This window comes from Scaptodrosophila lebanonensis, unplaced genomic scaffold, assembly GCF_003285725.1.
Source record: "Scaptodrosophila lebanonensis strain 11010-0011.00,11010-0021.00 unplaced genomic scaffold, SlebRS2 tig00000072-arrow-pilon, whole genome shotgun sequence".
Taxonomy (NCBI): Eukaryota; Metazoa; Arthropoda; class Insecta; order Diptera; family Drosophilidae; genus Scaptodrosophila; species Scaptodrosophila lebanonensis.
Window position 1 is genome coordinate 3,562,583 of NW_022060558.1, and position 25,796 is coordinate 3,588,378.

A 25,796-nucleotide genomic window follows, 5' to 3' on the forward strand; every position below is an offset into this window, starting at 1 on the left:
TCGTGTGTTTTGTTGTTGCTGTTGCTGAGGCAGACAGACGCAAAGTGACGACAGATGTTGTTGATGTTGCTGGAGCGTTGGAATTTTTGCAATTTGCTTTGAACAGCAGAATGTGAGGAGAGTGAGTGACTTATGCGCATGCCCAACAGCAACAGAGACAACAACAACATCGACAACAACAGCAACTGCAACACCAATAGCGGCAGCAACTGCAACTGCAACAACAACAATGGGACGCAGCAAGTTTTGTGGCAACAATTTTGTTGCCTCGTCTCACATTCGTGCCTGCCCCAAAGTAAACAAAGTCTTTATGTGCATGTGTATACATACCTACGTGTGTATGTATGTACATGTACATATGTATGTATGTGTGTAAAAAGCCGGTTGTTTGTTATTAGTTGGCCCGACACTGTTGACCATATGCGTTCTCCTGTTAGTGTGCGTGCGTTTGTTGGCCTTTAGACGTCGTCGTCGTCAACGTCGCTGAAGTTCACTGCACGCTGCCTGCAATATGCATCCGCCCAGTTCCCCCAGTCTCCCCCCTTCTCCCTTCGTCTCTTAGCCATGGCTGTAAATGCAGCATCCAAGCGGAGAGCATTCGATCACAATCAGTTTATGCTTTGCTCACTAAATTGAATGAACAGCCATTGATCAGAGCGGCTTGTGCTCCCCCATTAGTAGTTGCTGTTGTTGTTGTTGTTGTTGATGTTTGCCTGACTGCCCCTTCGTCTCGTTTGTTGTTTTCTGTCATTTAATATTGTTTGTTTATCTGCATTTTTCCACACGCGTCTCTGTTTAGCATTGCTCAACACTGTCGATCAGCAACACAGTCGTCAAAGTTCGTTACACTGCGCAACAGCTGGCGTGACCAGCCAGCTTGGAGCCCTTGGGTTTCAGTCTCCCTTGTAAGCTAATAGCCAATTTCCGCTTGGTCAGCAGCAAATGACTGCAAGGCATCAACGAGCTACTATTTATAAGACCTGTGTGTGGCAGAGTATAGTAGACGCTGGCTTATCACTTTATTGCCTTTGATCTGTTTTAGCGACACTATTTTTTTTTTGTCTGGCGAAATAAGCTTGACATAGTTATGTGTAAGGTGATAAGTAAATGTATATGCAATAATATTTCTATCAATAACAATAGCAGTATGTTAAGCGTATAAAGTCGTCCTAATCATCTGTTAGTACTTTTGTGTTACTTAGTAAGTCTGGGATCTGCCTCTAGGCGCAAATTTAATGACGGTGGATAGTAGTAGTAGTAGTCGATGCACCATTCTAAACTGAGGGATTAATATTTCGATTAGGGTATAAAAAAGGAAATAAGGCTTGAAGTTATTCTAATTGTACTGAGTATAAGATACGATACTATTATTTGATTGGATCGAAAGAGTTAAATGGTATTGGGGTTGCGTTTTGTGAACTCAATTTTTAAAATGACCCCTTATCTTTATAACAGGCAGAATGGTTTTATAACCTGTATGGATTTCTTGATGCTCTATTACTACAGCATGCTTCTGCTTAATAACCTTTCTAATTGGCTATCTGTACAATAGGCCTTTATATGTATTATCCACACGCTAATAGTCAAAGATTTAGATTCATCTGCCCGTTTAGGATGTCTGAAATGTTTAGCTTTTTATACGACTATATAAACGAGAAACTATTTGAATCGGCTCCTTAATATATACACAACTGACTATGTCGTGTAAGATCTCTAATGCTCTATTGTGAGATTACAATGGTTTTTCCCACAAGTTTTTAGCTGTTCTTCATGAACAGCTTCTCTTGTACGTTTTCAAGTTTCTCTTACCTATTAATTTCTGTTTAGTAAATTCTTGAATTCTAATATTATTTGTTTATTATTTTTTGCAAATAAGAATTCAAATTTTAGTTAGGCCTTGTGGTACTTACGTAAGGAAGTTCATTGTGATCGAATTAGAAATTGAATGGTCAAAGGCTTATTAAGTTGTGGATCTACATAAGATAAATAGTAAATATGTTTTTTGGTCTGCAGGGAGGAGAAAAGTTAAGGCAACATAAAAGTGTAGCAGATATAATCCAAATTATCTACTTAATTTTGGACTCTTGGTAATTATGAAATATGTATAGGTCTGTTAGAGTTCGTTAGAGTTTAATGCCTTAAGCATACATATTGGTAACTACTACTACTACAGTCCTTAAATAATCAGTTTTGAAGCTTTTTACTTAATCGTTCTCAGTATTGATTACAATGGAAAGGGGATTTTTTAAGGAAACTTTTCCATAATGCACCCACACACATAAATGATTAGCTATCAGTTCTACTTTTATCTAATATGTATATATAATAGGTTCACGGGTATTTTCAACAGTCCGAAAAGCATTTCATTAGTTTATGAGTAATGCAAAAATGTTATCAAAATTAAGAAGCATTAAAAAAAAGTAATGTCTGCTCTCCCAGACTCGAAGCTATTCGTATTAGAATCCAAATGCACTTGACATTGTAAGTTTTTGTTATTTTTCTCTTCTGGCATCATAATATAAATTTGTTTGTGTTTGTCTTTATGATGTTTTTATTTTTACATTTTTGTGCCGGGTATTTTGTAAAAAACTTTCAACTTGTCATATTTTGTTGTCGTTGTCCAGCTGTTTGTTTATTTATACAATAATTAGTAATTTTGTCACGCACCTCGCTGTGCGCTATTCTTTGACTAGCAATTGTTGCTTTGCTTACTTTTAACTTAACTTCTTGTGTAGGCAGTGGGGCGTGTTTTTCCAAGTGCCTTTCGATTTGTAAGCCCGCTGTCGCGTATTGTCAACATTTTGATTAACTTTTCATTTAGCCTGACACATTGTACATGGCTCATTCATATGTGTCTAACCGATTCTATGGCCATTCTTTAGCCTGGGCATATTTCTGGTGAAATGCAGCGACGGGGCTTTATGTATTTTTGATGAACGTTTCTTATTGAATGCACAGCGGTTGTTGTTCTTATTGTTGTTGTCGTTACTCTCGTTGCTAAAGAAAGCCAGGCAGCAAGCCAAGCAAAGTTAAAGCCGCGTGACCATATGCCCATATACCATATGCCATACACTATACACCATAAAGAACGACCCAGTCATCGGCATAGGCCAGGCGTCAGTTTATTATGTACGTGCGTCTGTCTGTCTGTCTTTTTACTCTGTCATTGAACAACTTAACTGGGTTAGTGGTAGAAAGTTAAAGCGGTGCATAACAATGGTCTCTGCCTTTTTTTTTGGCAATATTTTTAATTTGGAATTATATTTTTTTGGATGTGGAAAGTGTTTAGAACGCAATAAATTGGGGAAATGGATAGTAAACACAGTTTGTTGATTCTTCGATGTGTAAAAAAAGCTCTGAGCTTTGTTTACTGCGCATGCGTGACAATTTGCAGCTGTCTGTAAAAAGTGCAAGTTTGAACTTCCGCATTTTCTTTTTTGATAAATAGAACATACGATGTTCATATTTTGTTTGTTTTTAAATCGATCATGCGATAATTAAATGCACTTTCATTCGAAAAATGTCATAACATTTTATGAATAAAAGACGATACTGAATGTAGTATGCTTGAAAATCATACAATATAAATTCAAAATCTTTTAAAAAGTTCACCTTCTTATAAATAAATATATATATTTTCGTAGCCATACACAGATATATTTATTTTATCACATATCTTATAAAGTTTTCTTATTTTGTAAAGCTACCGTGTAGGTAGGAGTTTTTACTTGTGTCTAACTATGTGCTATGTGGTATTCAGTTTAATTGACATCGGTGCAGTACCAACGTTTATTTATTTTGTACGACTTTGAGAGAAGGGGAGGTGTACGATATCCTCAATAAAATAATACTAAGCACCTTCACATTATACAAGTGGGTACATATAGATATGCACTTGCATAGTAACAATTTTGAATTGTTTTTGGGTGTGGTCCTCAACATTCTCTACATTTAATCGAAACACTGCCATTTCTTGTTTTCCTATGCATGGCTCGTTGAAACTTTTAACCAATTAGATTGGCAAAAAAACAAAACAAAACAAACCCTTTGCTTGATCAAAGGAGGAGGCCTTTGAATGATGACTAATTCTTGAAAATTGTGGCTATTTTCTCATATGCCGTTTGATCTGGCAATAGCAATTATAAGAGACTGGGCTCCCCCTAAGACTCAAGCCACACCATTTGAACAAGTTTGCGTGCTTTAATTGTATTTTTCGTTTTAATTATACATTTATTAGCTTTATTATTGCTCGGCCAATTGAAATAAATTGCAAAAACGCATGAATCTTGAGCAATTTTACTTTTGGCGCATCTAACAGATAACAGAGTCATGAAAATAAAACCGCTGCCTAATTGAAACTGTGAGATACAAAGAGATGAGCGTGAATATGCTTTGGCGCCATGCAGGCAATAAAATTTTATTTTTGCACACCAAACGGATCAACATTCTTAATTGAAACAGCAACAGTCACACACGCATTCGCTGCCGGCTAAAAGCATTTTTGTACATACTTGTACGAGTAGATCCCACAGAGAGAAAAAAATGGGCAGATTTGTCAAAATTTTGCCAACGGCAGCAAACTTGATGAAGTTCTTCGCCTATTTGTTTTGTTGGCCCAATCATTTGACAATCGACAGTCTTGCCTACAACTGTGCCTCATCAATTTTAATTGTTAAGCGTAGAAAAGAATGTGTTTAATCATTATTGATTTGGTGCTAGCTTGCTCTCTAAGCGAAATATTTCTGTGTTGACTGCGTATATTTGTTTAATTTGTTGCCTCTGCTGCTGCTGCTATTTGTTTATTTTTTCGGCTGTCAAATTGAAAAATAGCAAGATTTGAAACTATTTTTATGCTGCGTGCTGCCTGGCTGAGGCTGAGGAATTTCACTTGCGCGAAAAAAATTAAAATACGACGTGCATTAGTGTTAAGAAAAGTGTGTCTGAAAGCTGAATTACGAGGACTGTGTTTGCCGTCTCGAGGGCGTGCGACTAAACATAGAACCGGCTCGTACATAATTAAAAATATTGGATACTCATAAGTGGTGTGCAAATTGTAAGTGATTTATATGCAGATCGATAATGTTTTTGCCTTTGTATAAGCAGATTTCCAAAAGCAAACGCCTTTAGTATGTAAACTAAAATATTGGGGCTCAACTATAGCATTAGAAGAAATTAGTTAATTTTGTTTGTTGAATTTTTAACCTACTTTTAACTTATCCCAGTGTTAATATGATTTATTTCAATTCACTATTTGTCCTGAAAATATCAAGAATCAACTAAGTGTTGGAAAATAGTTAAAGTTCATGCCATTTCGTTTAAACTTTGCCCTGAAGTTTTTAGTTTAATACTAAATCAAATTAAATGAGTAAAAGTTATTATGAGAGGAAAATTCAAAAATATTGAGTGCCAAAATAATGGTCTATTTTATGCCAAAAATTCAGGTCTCAAACATCTAGAGAAATAGAGGTGTTTATGTGCTTGTATTTAAAATTGATTAAATTATCTATCGGTTCAATTTATATAAATTATTTTCTAATTACCTGCGTCACTGCAATGTAACTCAGAAAATGTTTAATTTCTTTTGTTAAAGTTATGTCATGGTTGTCTACGCTTGTCCCACTTTAAAGTAAGCCTAAATGCTCTTTGTATCCACGGCAGAAAAACTGACCCGCTTTTGAGTGAAAAATGGTTTTATCTTGTTTACTTTTTCTAACCCGCATACACGAGAAACACTTTGAAATGTTGCGCTTTTATGGCAGATTAAAATGACACTTAAACTTCATGTGAAAGCAATAAATAAATAGTCATATTTTAACGACTTTTTTTACGATTCGAAGAAACTGAACTGGAACTCTTTATCTAATGCATTTTGTACTTTATTCTCTTTTGCAGGCTTAACCAATTTTTTATAGTGCTGCCATTGGAACACGAAGATTAACAGCTTTTTATGGTAAGTCTGTGGCAAAAGTTTTGGGTTTTACTTAAAAGCATTTCTTTAGTTTGCCATTTCTTGTGTTAATAATAAACATATAAATATTGCCATTAATGTGCAGTTGGAATTTCACGTACGAACGAACACACCCCAACACACCTTTGGGGATTACTGCCAATTTTGATTTTTTAATGACTATTTTGCATTTATTTATTAAAAATGCCATAAACAATTGCATTAATCGTGGTATGTATTTGTTATTTCGATTTCTTTACGGCTAAAGAAAGTTGGGGTTACACTTTAAATTGAAGATCATGAAATGATTTCAGTTATTATTGAAATTAAAAAAAAAAATGCCAGAGCAAGTTCTGCTTAACTTGAATCTTAGTTTCAGAATATAATAGAATAAAAAGGATAAGTTGCAATTACCCTTTAAATTGCTGCTAATGAAAGATTTCAGTTATGCATTGTTAAATCTACATCCTTTGAGGCAGTCTTCGAGCCTTGAACGGTACTTCTTTCGATACATTTCACAGCAAGTCCTGCTTAACTTCAATAATAATTTCGGAGAAGTTTCAATCAAAAGAATAACTTTATTTCGTTTTCTTTTACGGCTTAAGAAGGTGTAATTACGCTTTGAATTGATGATAATGAAAGATTTCTGTTATGTATTGTTAAATCTACACCTTTTGAGATCATCTCCGAGTCTCCTCTTTTCGATAAATCTTAAAACAAGTAGGTGGGTTTTATTCACTTATCAGCACAATTGAACAACAAAACAAACATAAAACCTAACAAAACACAATAAAGCTGAACGATTGATTGATGTTATCACTTAGTGATGAAAAATAACGTGTTTAGCTTCAAATCTAAAACAAAATCTCTAATTGCGAAATGTATTGTGTCTGTTGACAGTCGGGAAACATAAAGATGGGAATAAAAACAGAAAAACATAACGCTATAAAGTGCCCTGGAATTTGGATAGAAGTTTAATTTCATTGATTTTGCTGCTCTTCCAAAGTGTTTGAATTTGGAACTTCGTCTTCAGCTAAAATATCGTATACATATATTCACAAGGCACTTTCAATATTTTTGTATGCAAATGCGATCTAATCGCACAATAACATGCGTACAATGACAATGTGTGCCATAAATAAGCGCTTGTATTGCCTTTTTATGACTCCCAGTTGTTCCCATTGCGCCCCGGAGAGCAAACATAAAATGCTAGCAACAGGGGGGTTTGAAGTCAAAGTGCACGCAACGTGCATAAAATTTGACCATTTCAGCGCCTTAGGAATTATAATTTATAGCAACTTGAGCATAAAATGATAAATAGTAGTGCAACATCTTCCAGTATATGTTAGTTGTCTGATGAGGGGAGACCAGAGGAGAGGAGAATTCGATACAACATAATTAAGAGTGGATGAAATGCAGACTGATTAGCTGGCGGGCAGTTTGGAAATGCTTTTTCCGTTTGATTTGTATGTTTTTTGCTTTTTTTTTGTCCACAAAGTCAGACGAGGCAGACGTGCCTCGCTTTTAGTCTTTTCTTCAGCAAGCAAACAAAACAAAGTCCAAACTATGCGCCTAAAAATGGAACATAAGTATAAAACTGAAATAAAAATCAGCAGCCGTTCAGCCACCGGCAACACCAAGAATAACAACAAGAAAAGCAAAGAACGCCTTGCGGCTCTAATGAAAATTGAGTTATACATACATATGTACATACTTGTACATATACATATATGTATATATAAAATTCTTATAATTTGATTTTTTTCTTTTCTGTTTTTGTATGTTTTTTTTTTTGGTTTAGTTGAAAACAACGCTAAAAATGCGCTACAAAAATAGAGCAAGGCATGTAGAAATGAAAGAAATTAGAAGAAAATAGGCGCTATATAAATACATACATATATGCATGACTATACACAAGATATTTGTGCTATATGTAGCTAAATATATGTATGTATGTATGTTTGTGTGTAGCAACGCCTGGCAGACAGGAATTCAATGCTTAGGAAATGGGCAAGAAAAACGTAGAAAACGAAGCTGAAAATTGGGAAGCGGTGCATTTTTCGTGGCAATTTTCCGTCTTTCTCGTATTCTTCTTGGGACATTTGGGACAACGACAACTGAATTTATGGCGCTAGTGACTTTTTTGGTTGGAAGTTGGCGCCTCTTTGGGATCTTAAGCGTGTGGTCTTACAATATGCCTGGGACTGTGTATACTTATTACGGTAATGAGAATAATTCCAAGCTTAGGATCTTATTACCAAAGTTTGCTTCTTGATAGGAAGTACATATATGGCAGCAACTGCCGTTATCATAGAAAACAGTTGAAGAGGCCCGAGGAGTTAAATATTTATGCATTGATCAGCACATCGACCTCATATGAAATGCCATTCATACATAGCCATTATAGAAACGTTCAGTTTGTCAATTGCCTTAAAGCCCACCTTCAGCAGCTCTATGACTTTCTATAGATTTACGAGTTGCGCATTTTAATGTCTAGAAATTATGCATAATAAGACATTTTCACAGCGATAACCCTATAAGTTTTATGCCAGAGCATTATAACAATTATGTTATGCATAATAAGCAACAGCATTTTTATATTGTTGTTGTTGTTGTTTTGTTTTGTGACAAGACACGTGTTTTGAAAGCCAAGTGAGTTAAAAAAATGTGGTATAAAGATTAAGAAATCGGCAACAATACGCAACAAGTCAAATCGAAAAGTTTTATAAACACCGCCTTTGATGGACAGTTAAGGCAAAGACCCCTAGCATCACATCATATCATAATTTTGTCACTATCTATATACAAGTATTTTTGTATAGTATAATAAAAGATACAAAATCTGTGGTGCCATTGAATGCTGCTCATCAGCTTGTTAACAATTTCTTTTTGCTTTCCATACCGCTTTTAAACTTGTTTCAAAGCTTTTGTTTGTTTTAGAATGATGGCTCAGTGTTGTGCTTGACATTTAAGGCCTAGAGCGTTTTGGATCACACGGCTAGCTGGGCAACGAAAATGAAAAAGTAAAGAAAAGAGAAGTTTGTCACAGAATACATAGAATGTGTATAGAAAAACACAAAGTCAAGCAAAAAATACTATATACAAGTATATGTATGTACAAGTATATAGGGAATAAGCCCGAAACGTGAACAAACTTTGCCAGCTAGGCTTATACATAAGTATGTATGTAAATAGGTTTGTGAATTGTGTTGGTTTCCAAGAATTTGTTTGTAGGTTGCTTGTACGCACCTCCTTCTTCCAACGGATTGTAAAACATGCAACGGAAGAGCCCGCTCAACATTGTGGAGTGCGTGTATTATGGGGCTTACATACATCTGAACCCGTGTATGTACATATTTGGGATTGTTTTTTAACAGTTAATTATGGGCTCTAATTGGAGCTTTGTGGAACCATGTTGTTAGTGTTTTAATGAGTGGTGAATAATTCACAAACGAAGGAACAAAAAAGAACTTAGCTTTCAATCGTAAAATGAAAATTATTGTAGCTTCTTGCTTATAATATAATAACCAAAACAGTAGAACATATGTATATAAATGTTGTTTAGAAAAAAAACTTAAAATTTGCAAAAGGTTTTAATAATCTTTGTGGAATATAAAAGTGTTTATTAACGAGGAAATATGCATGTATACACTGAAAGAAAGTAAAGTGAAAACAATAATTAATTATGAAATTGAAAGAAGCTCCAAGTATGAAAAAAGAAAAGCAAAATTAGTGTCAGCTGTATGGTCCGGCCAGCAAATCAGGGATTAACAGGGATTAAGAGTTGGCTTAGAGGCAAAGCTACGGTAAAGAGTAAATTGTAATTTAGCTATATGTCCGAAATGGTATCGAACGAGAATACCCATAGAGATTTAATTAATATTACAATTATTTTGGAATTAAAAGGTGTAATTCTTGATGAACACATTGAATCTTTACTGTCTATGGTTACTTAATTAATATTCACGAGCATCAACAATGCCTTAAAAAATCAATAAAATTTGTATGAACGTTATTCAGTTATGTACTTTAGATATTGTTCAAGCTGTACCATCCTACAAAATCGGAGACATTTTATTTAGAATTCTAATGCGTATTCCTACACCTACCTATCCCAAGAATAATTCTATTGTATTGCGTAGCAACGGCTTGGGACCACGCAACGTGTCACAGCAATCAACAAACAATTACGCAACATTTTCACGGCCGACATTTGTAACGCAATGCGGTCGCTTATGAAAATCCATAATTAAAACATTAAAAATTCATGTAGAAGTTTGTGTATGTACATATGTATGTACCTGCCGCATAGAGCATGAAATGGTATTTCACGGCCATGTCAGAGCAGGAGAATTTAATGGGATTAGGTAGCAGCGCGGGCATAAAGCCCTTTGCTTAAGGCCAAAGTGCATGCTAAGTTGGAGAATGCCTTCTCAGACGAGCAATTGTCAATGGCAGACCGACAGGGATGATGATGACGATGTTGCCAATGGCAACCACAAGCACGTTGATGACTTTGCGTCTTGGCCCTAACACCTTTACCCAGTACCACCACAGCCACTTCACTTCATGCCACTCTACACACACTTGTCTGGTCAAACGGTAGCAAAAATGTTCAACTTCATTTGCTGCTTCTGCCTCTGCTTCTGCCACGGCTTCAGCTTCATTTTTTCTGTTTACCTTTTTTATTTTGTACTTTGTTCATATATAATAAACATAAATTTCTCAAGTAAATTCCCACGCATCTTTTTTTTCTCTCTCCCGCTTATAAGAAAAATAATAAAAATTTTGGTTGCCTTTGGTGTGCCTTCTTTCTACATTGTTGTGTTTCTCCCTGGGCTAGCCCACACCAACACTAACACCAGCACTTGGCGGTCGCATTGTGAAACCCTCAGTAGCAGCTTGTAACGAACTTGGCTTAGTCTTGGGCATCAAGTGCTTGTAATTACGTTTGTTGCACTGTCCTAGACTCGTGCACAGCCGAGTTCATTGAGGTTAGTAGTTGATTTGCAGGGGCGTTGTCGCTTATATAAAGCCCACGCTGATGGGCAATACGCATTCTGCGCTGTTTTCTGTCTGCTCTTGTCTAATATAAGCCTAATGGCTTTGTAATGTGTTGATAGCTTGAAGTACCAGCTTTGCATAGTTTGGTTTTGTGGGTAAATGGGGAAAGAGAAATGTTCAACTTGTGCCAGAAGCTGCATAAAATTGTTTGTCTTGTAAGTTTCTTGTTTTATAGCCCGTGAATTTCATGTGGGCCGTTTCTTGTGTTACATTGAAAGAAAGTGCTGAGTGATCTGACTGCTTAGATAAGAACGAAAAAGACTGCCTACCTGCCTTATTGTGTGTGCATATAAATTGTAAATGTTTTGGCATTCTCATAATTCTTTAAAACGCATATTTCTTATTACAATTAAAGCTTCTCAGACAATTGTGGGGAGGGGGGCTCACATTGAATTCGGGTCACTTATTATCCAGCCTTTTTGGCTTGCCAAATGAAATTCATATGCCAGTTGACAAGCCAAGGTTTCTGTTCAAATTTTCTCACTCTCTGAAGATTTTACTGTGGTTACCTCTTTTCAAGTCTGCGGCTGCGACGCAGTTATCTTACCACTTTATGTATAATGACCGCAGATGGCTAAATTGCTTAATTTTCAGCCAGTACATATGATGTCTTCGGTTGTAAGTAGTTGCCCAAATGCTCTATAATGCACAAATGCAAAAATACTGATAAGTACAGTGTTATAAATTGAATAGGAGCTCAGCAATCAATAGATATGAATAATATTCTAAAAAGATTGATAAAATATATTTGTTAGGGATTTGTTATTGCTTTTAATAAATTTCTAATGAAATATTTTGAAAAATCCTTAAAAGCTGTGAATTAAAATAGTCATCATAGTATAATATTTAAAAACATTTTGCTAGTCTCCAAGCGATAGAGAAGATTTAATAAATTTTGACAAAACGGGCAGAAACGTATTAGAAGCGTCTGTACTTAGAACAATTCCCAAAAATTTTGAACTCCTTGGTCTCAGTATAAATATGAATATAAATAAAAATTCATAAAAATGAACTGAAAAGGCAGCAGAAACAAAGCTACGATGAAATAAACGCCAGTTAGTTGATCTTGCCATATAATATGCAACATTGTTTAGATACATTTAATATTTCCCCAAAGCACAATATTAGAAAAATGACTTCAAAACGTTTTCCGGCTAATTCCGTAATAGCTCTCACAGCTGATATGTAAACACAGAATCACGTCAAACAGAAGTCGGTTGTAGAGTATTCCAGCGAAACTGCATAATCTGAATACAATGAAAAACCGCAAGCGATCAAAAAACCAACAGCAACACCAACAGCAACACCAATAAAAACGACGCTATTAAACGCATGCGCCACTGAACTGCAAATGGAGCCCAAATGCAAAAAAGGAGGGGAAAAAATCACAAAGCAAATTTGGCAATGAGCACAAGTTGGATATACGATATAGCAGCACAGACAGAAAGACGGTCGTACAGTAAAACAAAAAAACAAAAAAATCGCATGAATGATTGTATGAATGAACTGAATAATGCGCATGATTGCGCATACAAAACGAACTGGCCTGGCGTCTAGTGAATACATATGCACGAGTATATATAGACAGACCTCTTTCGCAGGCAAACAAAGTCTCAAATTGGCGAAAAGATGTGTCAAAAAAAAAAAAACATAATAATAATGCATACACGAGAATATTTATGTGTAAATGTAAAAGGTTCACTCATTTCAGAACCTCAGAAGAGAGATTATCATGTTAATTGTTGTGTTTTGCATAAATTGTTTGACTCATGGGTCTTTGGTTGTCTTTTGTTTCTTCCCCCATTTAGCTTTGTATTGTTCTACAGACCTCGCGCTTCTTGTTGGCATTTCAATTAAATTATAAAAATAATCATTTGCTAATTTTTATGGCGCATCTTATTTTCTTAACCTATAAAAGTGACATATTAAAATGAATATTTTCATTTCGGTACACCACAAGCCAATGATAATGATGCTAATAATAATGATGTTGAGTTTGGTTTGCTGTTGTTTTGACTTGTTTTTTTATTTTTTATTTTTATATATTGTGGTTAACACAGCAATGTGGGCGTCGTCGTTGTGCGCGATTTAAATGTGTTTATTGTTTGTGGTAGTTAATATATGCAACAATGACACATAGTCGGCTGCGAAGACTGGTCTTTAGTTTGACACTAAGGCCTGATCACAGCTGCCATGAACACACGCTTATAACCCAAATATGTCTATCAACATGGTGGCAAAACTCTCAACTCTCCCAACTGGCAGGAAGGTAGCTGTCATTTCCTACAGCTACCGACTTAAGCGCAACATTACACACATGTATGTATAGGCATACCTAATTTTGTATATAAGCCCAGTTAAGTTAACTATAATTTGCCTGTCAAGTTTGTCTGTCGACTGGCTGTGGCTGGTGTCTGCTGCACGATGAGTCAGCAGCCAGCAAACAGATACTACCTACTGGTCACTTTTCTCTGTAGTGCCATTTAAAGGATGCGCTGATTAAAATTTACACACAAGGTCGCTTCATCTGCCTGTTTTGACAGTTAATGAAGCACCAACTTGCAGCTTTTGGAGCCCTTTCGACATTAAAATTAATGCATGGCATAAATATTGTGCGCTAGTCCGCACATTTACATACATACTACTTATAGCATATGAATACTGTGGGACCTTGAGCTGGGAGCATGCCTTCTTGAGAAAAACGCATGAATCAGAGCGGTGTTAAAAGTCAGTAGCAATGCACATCAGGAAATCCGCGGCAAGATCTTAACAATTTTAAATATGGAATGTTGAAGAAAGGCATTAGCCAAGAATACATTTTATGAAAAGATGACTGCACTTCTTTGCAAACGCATAAACGATATGTGGAATTTCCATTATCATAACCTATCACTGCTTTTATTCCTATTATACAGCATGCAAAAGTAAAAGGCGCTAATGAACAATTTGAGAAGTGGGACGTAGCGTTCAACAATTGGATACATTTTATGTAAGCAAAACTGTGAAAATTGCATTCATTCTTGTTGAAGGGCTGACATGTTGTTGAAATCTACATCAGCGTGCGATACTGGTCCCAACAACCAGTTGGGCAAAGTCAAGTCAAGGCATCGGCATGAACTTGGCCAAGAGTTCACGGTTGTATCGCGCACAGCTGCGCATGCCGTTTAGAAAACGCTTTTTGCCAGGCTCAAGAAAACAACGACACACGACACATTTCTGTCATCATCAATAATGCCGCCACAGTCGATGCTGCTGTTGCTGCCTATGTCGCCTTTGTGGTCGCCTTCTTTTACCTTTGCAACAAACAAATTGTGCCAATTTCTCCGGGCAGCCTCAACGCGCGTGTTGTGTTGCAAGATGCATGCCATGTGGTTGGCGTCGGCAACATTTGTTGCCGTTTGCTGTTGCCAGCACTCATCATCGTCAGCAGCGGCAACAGCTGACATTTTGCGGCGTTGGTTGCAGGCAACTTAAGCTCAACTCTCTTTTTGCAGATTTGTTGCTTAGTTCGTAATATTTAACATAAATTACATACAGACAGCTGGACAAATGCACGGACAACGCCACAGCTGCTGCGAATGATACTGCTGTTGTTGGTGCTTACTGCTGCTGCGGCGGCTGTAACTGTTGCTGCACTCAGAGAAATAACTTACACTTTTTCAGTTTTAATTGACAGTTTATTGATCTTTGGCTTTTCGTACGGCGTTCAAACAAATAAAAATAATAAGCTAAAAGATAACAAAACATCAAATTTAATAAAAAATATATTAAAAATAAACCAAAATAAAATAAAAATACAGTTATAACAAATGAATTAAAATAAATTAAAAATGAAATACATTTTTTTTAAAGTAAAATAGTTATAACAATAAATAATCATAAAAACAAAATAAAAAATAAAATAATTGTAAAATAAAATAAATATATTTGAAAAAATAATAGAACCAAAGAAATATTATAATAAGAGCAGTTATTGAAATTTAATTACTAGTAAATTAAAAAAAAATAAAATAGGAATTATAAAAAATATGTGTAATAAGTGAAGTTATTTTTCTTCTCTGTATAGTAAACAAAGAGTTTGAAAACTTAAGCATAAACATAATAAGCTTCAGGCTGTGCAAAAATAATTTCTTATTTTGTAGTTAGTTTTCATTTTTTAAAAATGGATTTCTTAGTGCTAAAAGAAAATTAGTTTGATTTTTTTGAGTGCTTTGTGCTGCGTTGGCGACGGGCGCAAAATCAAATATAATTTCCGCCCGTCGAGCCGCATTGCATGATTTTTAATCAAACAGTTAGCGGCGCCGCACTCTGTGGGACATACAAGTACGGCCAAAATGCCGCCCGACACCGACGCCGACGCAGATTGGCGCAACCTTGATAGGCGTTGGTTGGATTTTGCGAATTGGAGCGCGCGTGCCCGTCTTTCTAATGCACTTCAAGTCGACTTCGGCAGACTGACTTCGCAGACTTTGCCGACTTGGTTAACTTGGCTGACTTGGCTGACTTTCCTGACTTGCTTGCAGCTGTGTCAAGGCGCTAACAAATTTATGTGGCCAGATGAGTGTGAGTGTGTGTGTGTGTGTGTGTCTGCTTTGCTTTTAGGCCAAGCTACCGTCTTGTGGCTTTAATTAACGGTCAACGGAAACTTATGCGCATTGCCGCCGCTTTGTGCTTTGTCTTCTCTCTTCATATACATATGCACATATGTATGTAGTTGTATGCATGCATGGGTGTGTGAGTGAGTGTGCGTGTGTGGGACCAACTGTGTTTCATGTTGTCTTAGGTTACCGCCAGTTCCGCTTTCGCATTTTGTGCTTGAGGTTTTGGTTTTTTGCCCGATGTGTTAGCCATGCCCCGTTAGGAGCAGCAGCAGCACCAGCAGAAAAAGCAACAACAGAAACATTAATACGCAGCTTCCTTCGTCAGTTGATACTGGAAGCAGCATCAAGAAAATGGCTAAGAAGCCAATAAATCAACCTCTAGATACCGTAGGTTTTGGTACGATTCTAGATCGGACACATAATGAAATCTTAGGGAAATAATCTCTAATTAATTTGGGTAAAAATATTGGAACTATTAATCTTACACTTCGAAGTTGCTTAACTTTGTTCAGAATAGTGATGCCAGATTTGTGTTAAGCAGCTAATCGAATTCTTTTGTTTGGTCTGTTTCCTTCAATAATTTCAAATGCCCGTAAGTGTTGCCACCTTTTCAGAAAGGCATTATTTGTAATGAAAATATGCACGAAAGTTCAACAAATGAACAAGTTGAAATTTTAAGAATGGGAATTTGCCAGAGACGATGCAAATGGGGTAAATATACATGCATATTATTACTTGTATGTTTACTAATAAGATACATTTCCCCAATTTGCTTATTTGAATGTCAATGCGCTTTATGGGTGAGTGACGGCGAAAAACAATAAACGCACAGCACCATAAAACTCATGTAGAACAAACGATCAACTGTCAACTTTAGTAAACTTCCGGTAAGGTTTTGGCCATGATTGCCCTGCTCATAGTTGGCCCGGTTGACTGGTTGGCCGGGTTGCCGTTGCCTGTGCTCGGCTGCGCAGCGCTATGCTCTGTTGTGCCGCGCTGGAGCCACTAATGGATCTTTATGTTTATAGGTGCCCAAAAAGAGCAACAACAACAACAAAGACACAAAGAGTGCCTGGTTAGCAGACTGAACTGTTTGGGCCCAACAAAACAGAAAATAAAAGAAAAGAAAAAAGGGTATGGATTACGCGCTTTTATTATGAGCTTCGATGTGGTTGTTGTTTGTTTTTGTTGCTGCAGTGATGCGATACGATGTGTGCTTTTTGCGATCAATTCTAGGAACTCTGTGGTGTTTTTTTTTTTAAACTAAAAGCCATATACATATGTATGTGCGTTCTTTGTCTCTTTTATGTGGGACAGTTTGTATAGCTCTTTCGATTTACCAAACATGTGGATGGCGCTGACTAACGGTGCTTTTAATTAATCAGAATTTTTGTTTTACTTTTCAATATTTACACATTTTAGCCGTTGCGCACAGTACGGACTGTAAATACCAAATGTTTTCATCATAGTGGCGCCGTAATTGTAAACAACATTCCGCGAACAACATTCATGCTGGCCATCTTACAAAATTGTTAACAACTTTTCAGCCTGTCAATTGAGTTAAACAATTTGCGTTTGGCATTGCTTGTTTATTAAAAAAACCGTCGCTTATCATTTAACGAAATCATTGTTAAAGTATATATATTATAAGTATATGTATGTACATATGAGTGTGGAAAAACTTTGAAGTGTGCATAAATAATGCACAGATAATGGCAAGATGATGAGACTAGATGCATGTAACAAAAGAAATCATTCAAATAAAAAATGCAAACAAACGGGCAAGCTATGTTGCCGGCGACAGATAGCAGTTGTCGTTGTTGTTGTTGTAACATATAGCCGGCATAGCTTCGCAGAGTCCCTGTTGTTGCTGCTGCCGCTGCCGTTGTCGTCATCATCATACAATCACTTTCCTCAGAGCTAGGTTCAATGCACCCATCGTCAAACATTGTGAAGTTCGTGCAGGCAACAATGCTATGAACATAAACACACAAACATACATATTGTATATACATACTTACTATCATGATGATGATGATGATGGCCAGCATAACAGCCGAAAAGCAAGCAAACTTATGACGAAAACCAACAAAGCCAGCAACAACTAACAACGACAACAACAGCAGCAGCCGCAATAATAATGACAACGTTGCTGCTGCCTTATCGTGCCTAGAAACGCGACGGCGACCAAACATGGTAAGCAACAACAACAATCATAACAACAGCAATGGCAAGTTTACAACAACACCAACACAAGCATACAAAAATCAGGGGTTTGCGAAATTGTTTGTATTTCTGTGTTTAGTTTGTAGATTTAAGCAAAGTTTCATTAAAAATTCTTTAATGCCTGCAGGATGTTAACAAATATAGTAAATTGTTGATGAAAGTAATATTTTAAAAAATTATAGAAACTTATTGAAAGTGCTATTCAAATATAGCTCATATTTAAAATTATTATAAAAAGTTTCTTATTCCAAATATTATTATAAAATACCTAACAGTTAAAAGCGAGCTTTTCCATCATTTTTTTCTTAATTGATTGAAAACATTTTAGATTTAAATTCAATTTCCGAAATTTTAAGATTGGTTGGATGAATAAATAACAATTTATTGCACTACCGACTACAATCAATTTTAATTCAATAATTAATTACAGAGCTATAAATATGTCGCCATAATCTGTTGCGTAATTATTTCATAGATCTTAGATCACTGATAGATACTAAACACATTGCGAAAGTATCTCCCTATTTACATATACTTTTATATATACTGCATAGTCACGAGCTAAAATTTTAGTACAAACTTGGTCCTAGAAAGTTATAGTTTTGAATAACAGACACTCAGAAATTCCTGTGTTGCATAAAAACCAACTGTTTTGCCTAACAGAAGCTCTGCAATACAAGCGCATTTCCAACACTATGTAATTTAACAGTGTAAAATAGTCTGTTATTTGCTTGCTGAACTAATTTAAACCCAACGTGCGTGCAATTTCATAAAAAAACATAGCAGCAACAGCGAAATCATAAATCCTGAGTAAGGAAATTAACAAAAAAGTGCGCGAGCAAATGCAATTAAATGAAAATTAGCAACAATGGCCAAACGTAACGATGTGCGTGAATGCAGTAATTTTGTTTTGCTTGTTTTCTGTTGCCTGCAATAGCCACACATACGCATTAATGTGTTTCTGTGTATGTAACTATAATTACTGTTTTTTATTGTGTTGATTTCTTGATGCGCGCACTCTATTGTTTTGGATTTTGCAATTCAATGCTAATATCTGCAGCAGCAGCAGCAGCAACAGCAGGGGGGCATTGAAATGTTTTTTTATTAGTGCCAGGGACAATAGCAACATGAAACATGTTGCTTTGGTGAAAAAATGTTGCTAAACAGCTAACAGCGATGTTAATGTGCCTTGTTTGTTGATATGTTAACTGAGCTGTGCGCATATAAATAGCGCCAAATTGTTTTTTAATCAAAAATCACTGTTTTCTGTCATTCTCATTGTTGTTGCTATTGTTGGGGTGCACAAATAAATAGCGCTTATGTCATCGTCATCATCATCGTCGCTTTGGTATATAGTATGAATGGGTGAATGAATAATGCGCTGAAATAACGAATAGCATTTTGGCATTATTCTGAGCCCAAACAAAACCGTTTGTGTGTGCTTTTATTTCTAAATTAAGCACAAATTACACATGCTTATAAAATGACAAAACAAAGGATGTCATTGGAAAATAGTGATGAGACATTCTTATTTGTAAAAGCAATTAAAGACTAACAAAATGCTACAATCTATACAATTTCGTATTGATTTAGAACAACAGAGAGGTCTTTAGCTAGTTTTATGATGCATATCTTTTAATTAATTTGCTAAGCAGTAGCTCTTGGTATAAATTGGATCTGAAGTGTGTAGTTAAAAGTTTTTTATGTGACTAGACTACCTCAACTTTGTATATGTGTGAGTGTGTATGTGTGCAAGTGTATTCGTGTGTTTTCAGTGGGCCATTGGCCTGACCACCACTTTGTAACCAATACCAAACGGGCTAACAATCACATGGTTGGCAGGCAAATTGCTTGCGCCCTGTCTCACATTTCAGATCGCTACATAATTTTCTTGCAAATTTATGGCTATGCGAACTTTACAAATTGTATTTTATTATGCAATCAAAACAGTAATATGGCCAAAAGATTTATTATAAAATGCCGCAGCATATTATATTCCTGTTGCCTTCAATTTGAACTTAACGCGGCTGCAAATTATATAAAAATGTTAATCAACTTGATGTTTAGTAGACAATAATCGCTTTGATTTTAGCATTAGCTTTAGAATCCGGCTGGTGGCCTCTCATTTAATTATGCATGTGCATAAATTATGGCGAAACTGTAAATTAGCTGCTAAAAGACCTGCGTATATGGAGGTTGTTTCGCTATTTCGCGACAAGTTTCCAGTCGTTGTGAAATCAAACAAATAGTTCTTTATACTGCAATGCAGATTGAAAGAAGTAAAGCCTCTTCTCTTTCGGTAAATGACTCAACACTGGCACAACGTTTATTAAGTAAGTTTTTACGCTTAAGATATTGTATGTTTTAGTGTTTATTTTGAAGCTAGAACTGTCACAACATACAGATATGGCAGTGGTTAGATCAATACTACGCACACATGCCATAGGAGTACAAAACAGGTTAATTGAGTGCAGATTGAGAAAATGTAAATGTCAGCCAACTTGGCAGCCAGTCCGAAATAAAAGAAACCAAGCTGTGGCCACTTATTTCGCCGGCTGCTAAGCGCTTTCAATGTCCCGCCTCCCTACATAAATGCAGGTTGAAAACGTTCAATCAGCTGGGTCATTAGCAATGAAAATTCCAAACTCAAATTCTAAATATAGCCAGCCACACGTACAACGCAAAAGGGAAAAGTCTAGAGAAAGAAACAATCGCTTCATTTGCCTTTCACATTTCAAAATCAGAAAAAATTGCAGCGCGTCCAGTCGCGCTTTAAAGTATAAAATTTGTTTACACAATTTTTCTCTCGTTGTTGCTTTTTTTTGCGTCTTAACGCTTATACTTGTATATAAATATACGTACATATAACCGTTCGGTTGGTAGGCAAACAAAAATTTATTAATTAAACGCAAAATATCAATGCGAAATGTTTACACAATGAACGAGACGAAGTGAAACGATTTAAGGCCAGCTGCGAAAATACGGCCAATTTATTTACTTTTCCTTGTCCCACGCAAGTGCTAAATGAATGAATGATATTTTTGCGCATTTTCTTTAGAATCGTAAGAAGTTGTGTTTATTTTTTTTCTCTCTCTCTCAAATCTGACTGCTTCATTTCAGGGACAACAAACACAAGCGCAAGGGGGCGTATGTATGATATATGAAGTAATATGTTTTTCGAATGAATATATATTTAGATTGTTGAATAGGTCTTAATAGAGTCACACAAATCTGTCAGCAGCTGTGACAACATAATGGCAAATATTTGGGTAAAAAAGAGAAAAGAATATAATTTTTTAATACGCAAATGAATTCTGTTATACCTTTTAGCTGTGTTCCCGTTTTCCACAAATTGCTTTTCCAAATCTGCATTTACGCTTTAGTAGAATTCAAAAAATCCTCTTTTAATCCCTCTCCTTAAGACCTGAAAAATAACATTAAAAAATATATATATGCCTATTATAGTAGGACAGACTGTTTCATAAGCTGTACTTTCCATAGTCAATTTAAACTTGTCTTTGCCATTTATTTTGTTTTCCTAATATACCATCGCAAAAGCTTTCGAAATTTTAAAATTTAAACTGCAACGACTCTTCAAAAGCCGGTGGCTGTGATTGAACACGCTTATAAATCTGAGCTCAAAATACACATAAATTATAAATTCAAGTTATGAAATATTAAAATTGATTGCGTCTGAACACGAAACTGACAATCGGTCAAACAATTTGCAGCGTTTACTAATCAACGTCTCATGTCGCCTTTCATCGCGGTGCAGAGTCATTAAACTGTGGTTGATTTGCATTTTTGGTTTTGTACCGTCATTTGACTTGATTTTTAACAGTTTTGTTCAATAGAAAATTATGTTAATTTTCTTTGATTTTCTGTTTTTATTTTTATTTCAGCTTAGTATTTTTTTTCGAGCATTTTTAAACATTTATTCATTTGGCTATTCGGCTGTTTTTTTTCTTTTCGAAATTTATTTCTGTAGCATTTTCAATGTCAACTTTGTTGTTTTATTTGCATAGCAGAGGCTGCTTTGGAAATAAACTTGACTGTTTGCAGATTTTTTTAATGCCTGATATTTATGTGTGACAACATTTAAAAGAAATTTGCTTCATTTGAAATTATATTTATATCATGACGCTGACTAAGTATTGCAGAACTCAATTGCGCATTGGAAAATCCATCCAGAAAAGTACAGCACAAAAGTATATATGACAGTAGATATGACAGTTTAACTTGAATGTCTGTTAAGTTTGAAATATTGAAATTTGTCAGCTAACCGAACATTTTCATTCGGCGGTCAATATGTTCTGTGACCCAATCTTTATGCAAGAATGAAAAAAGGCAGAGCATGATAGACAACATTTTAAAGAATAATAATAATAATAGATACTAGATCTAAATAGTTTTCAAGCAATTTTCTTAAATATTTTCTGAGAATTTTCTGAGATTAAACAAATTATCATCTATCATCAAGCTGTAAATTTTGGTAGACTTGCCTTGAAGAATAGGACATGGTTAAGTTGGAAAGGATGCACTTGTTATTTTAGCTAAATATGTTTCCCCATTAGGTACCAGCGACTATACAAAAATTTGTGAATATAGTTTCGAAAGGATACCCTATTTAAGCGTTATGTGTTGACCTTCTTTAATGTTTCGGAATTTAATTTCAAGTTTATGGAATTGGGTCATGGTCCAACGTACGCATCACAAAGGTGGCGTTGAAGCATCAAGAACTGTTAAAATTTATATTTAACAATTTTCACATAACAGTGTGAAAAGTTTCTTGACACTTGTGCGCTAGAATGAAAAGTATTCAAGGCAAAGCAATTAGCTGCTGTTTAGAATTTTCTGTTGCATTACAAATACGAATTTGAATCTTATGTTGTAAGTGTATATGTTGTTCTTCTGATGAACTGTCATTTCCATGACTTAGAATTTTGTTTCCCAAATGACAGTTATGAAGGGAGATCATAAAAGAAATTTAACGTCAATATCTAATGTTTTCTCACTCCGCTAGCTGAAGGTTTGGGGGTTTCTTGTTTTTCGTTTAGGTAATTAAAACTAATTTTCTGCTATTTTTGTTTTTGTTTTTCCTTCTTAACACTCTTCTTAGCAGTCACATTTGATGGCAGCGATGAAATTTATATTTCTTTCTTGGAGGCTGTTGGGTTTTATATCTTTTAAATGGTTATTGAAAGTCTTAAGCGGTAAACATTTTATGGGTCACACAAAAGCTGTAGCCGACGGTGCAGGCGTTTTGATAAAGTGGCGTTGCGTTTTTTTTTTTTCTATATACATATACATACATATACAAGTATATACTTGTTATGATAACTCTGGTTTTACGAGCGCTTCGGGTCAGAACGAGCTTGGCTCATTCGATATGAACAACAATTTGATTTTTAATAGTTTCGTAAATGATGTTGAGCATCTGAGATTGGGCAAAAAGGTCTGCAGGCTTCGCCTTAAACATAGACGCACACTTTAACATTTATTTAATTAATAGCTTTGCATTAAAGTGAGAATTAAAGGGCAGCTTGCTGTTGTAGTCTATACACGTAGTTTTATGACTTTACTTATATGCAATCTCCATTATATTTACAGATTGAAACGAAAGCATCGCGCAATTCCAAAACAACACACAATTTCCCGAGGTAAGCAAATTTTTGTTATTTGCTTAGAAGATAAGTACATACTTGTGCAGTAATGAATGGGCCCGTTTGGCAAGTGCACAAACACATCGGATCGTTAATCAAAAATCATCAAATAAAACACACGGCTTGCATTGTCTTACAACGCATGGCGCATGGCATCATTGCGAATGAATCAGCGGCACGTAGAGGTGTCTATGCAGATATGATACCTGCCAGATACAGATACTAACGTATACCATCTGCCGCTTCAAATAAGACAAACGTGTATATATAGTTCGTACGAGTGCGAGTACGAATAAGTTGTTGTTGTCGACATCGGACGATGGCGTCAAATTGCATTTAAATTGAATGAAATTAATTTGACATGCAAGTAGAGTCGCCGAGTCGAGTCGAGCTGGGCTGTGTTGTTTTGTGTTGTACTTGCTGTTGTTGTAGCTTTCAACAAAGCGTTATAGCTACATGTGTACAGATACGCATTTTGTTTGTATCTTACAGATACACAAACGGCAACAGATGAAAGCGCGCAGACAAGCGTTGCACATGTTAAGCGAAATCAAAATGACAGGCACCAGAGCAATGATGGACAAACAGACAAAGTACGAAAGATAAAGAAATAAATATTGCTAAAGATAGAGAGTGCGAGCAGGATAGTTGAACAAATTCTAAACGCATTTCGATGATGATGCACTGCAGATACAAAATGCACTGTGAAGAAATGTTGAGCCTTTAAATGTGTATAATAATAAGTTTTCACGCGATATTCTCCTTCTCCCCAGATCTATGTCCAATACAAATGTACACAGTATTAAATCTTGGAACTTAAAGTTTTTTGTAGATGCCGTTTTGCTTCTCCACCTGTATTCGGTATTCGCTGAATCTTTAATTGACAGTACTGGCTATTCCAACAAGAATGTCCTGTTAAACATAACACTTGGGATTATCATACCCCTCGTAATATTTCTGAAAATTAATCCTATTGTATGTTTGTTCTGTATTTAAATTTATTAAATATTCACAGCAAAACATTTTGGAAATGTGGAAACCAGAACATGTAGGAAATGAGAATGAAACAATGAACCCATGAAGATAGAATATAATTGTTCCAATCACAATAAACAGAATACATGCAATTATCTACACAATATTCAGACTAGCCTAACCACTGCCAATTCATCATAAATCAATGCAGCTTCCTTAAAAGTCCCACTACAAACCAATTCCTTGGAGAGGGAAACTCGTAAAACATAAATGCATTTTTTTAAATTATTCCTCAATCAAATATTTGCTCATACATATGTACATACCCACCCATATTGAAATTCAGGATTAATTCTGTGTTGCATTTAATGAAAATAAATAAATTTAAGAAAGCGAGACCCTGCCAATTTAAATGTTGAATGTTGGGTTAATTAGTTGGGCTTCAACAATCGATTACTGTATGGGAACTTTTTTTACAGTGCACATATCGTAGATGATGATGATGCCTGCTCAGATACAATAGGCCAGAGTAGTGCAACTTTTCGTTCTGGCAATGTGGGGGTTGCTGCTTAAAAATAGCACAAAAATGATCTATGCCTGGCTGCTTCGCCGGCTGACTGGTTGACTGGGTTGTTTGGTTGGTGTTGGTTGGTTCTGTGCAGTGTGTGTTAGCATGAAATATTTTCATCAATGCTGCCCGGCCGGCCTGGCCCGGCCTGGCCCGGCTGTGCTCGGTTCGGCAGCCCAAGTGCAGCGTTTGCGTTTGTCCGACCTGGCATGGTCCGATCCAAACCGATCCGTCCCGATTCAACGTTAACGTTGACGATGGCGTCGTCGTCGTCGCTGCAATCGTGTAGGCGTTTTGCATTTGATTTACTTCATTTATCACACTTTGCTGGCAGCTTATTCTTGCTGCTGGCTATTGCTCACTCTTGTTGTTGCTGCCATTCGGCTTTCCGTTAGCGTTATAATTTCTTAATAAATTAAAAGGCGTTTGGCGCCCAAGTTTCTTTTAGTTTATGTCTCTAGGCCGCCTTCGTTTGTATGTACGAGTTTGTATCTATCAGCTATTAGATATGCATCTACAAGTCTAGCACTGACTTTGTGTAACAAAATGAATGATTGCTTCTTGATGCTTTTAACCATTTTTGTTATTGGTGTTATTTGTAGCTGGAAGAAAATGTTTTATTTTCACCGCCAACTGGTGATTGTATCAGAACAAATCATATTGAATGCGATCGTGTGCAGTTAGAAAACGTATTCTCCATCCTGGCCTAATTAAAAGCTTTCTTATTAGGAGTTAGTAAACAAGAACCATTA

The 25,796-nt window shown here is 35.9% G+C and overlaps 1 protein-coding gene across 4 annotated transcripts in view; it reads left to right on the forward strand.

Annotated features, from left to right (window-relative positions):
- The window catches only part of LOC115625525 (uncharacterized protein CG43427), a 91,550-nt gene that overhangs the window by 12,274 nt on the left and 53,480 nt on the right, over window positions 1-25,796 (forward strand). For all 4 annotated transcript variants that reach the window (XM_030520589.1, XM_030520590.1, XM_030520594.1 and 1 more), the window contains 2 exons: window positions 5,893-5,950; window positions 23,449-23,498. The gene's annotated coding sequence lies outside the window, so the exon portion shown is untranslated. The remainder of the gene's footprint in view (window positions 1-5,892; window positions 5,951-23,448; window positions 23,499-25,796) is intronic.